The following is a 382-nucleotide window of genomic DNA, read 5'->3' on the forward strand; positions in this document are numbered from 1 at the left end:
CGCCGTCTGTTGCCGTCTGTTTGTGCCGTTATTTTATCCCCCGTCTGTTACTCCTGTTTGTTTTTCGCTGTTGGTTACTCTGCGAATTAAAGCGTTTGAAGGAGGAATTTCACACTTGGAGAATGTGTCAAATTCCTTTATTGCCGAAGGTCGGGGAGGGGGAAGTGGGTGGAGGGCGATAGAGGCGAGGGGCGGCGTGGGCGGAGGTGAAAGATGGGCGTAGAAGGGTCTCTCTATTTTTTTTTAATCACTCGAGATATAGTTCCCGTCGATTGTTCACCGAGAGAGTGTATAGGCCTAATTAATTCCGTCACGCTGAAGGTCGGAGATGTAAATGAAAGTGTGATAAATTGCGCGCTGTGGTGCTCGCGTGGGTATGTAT

This window comes from Penaeus monodon, chromosome 27, assembly GCF_015228065.2.
Source record: "Penaeus monodon isolate SGIC_2016 chromosome 27, NSTDA_Pmon_1, whole genome shotgun sequence".
NCBI classification, from domain to species: domain Eukaryota; kingdom Metazoa; phylum Arthropoda; class Malacostraca; order Decapoda; family Penaeidae; genus Penaeus; species Penaeus monodon.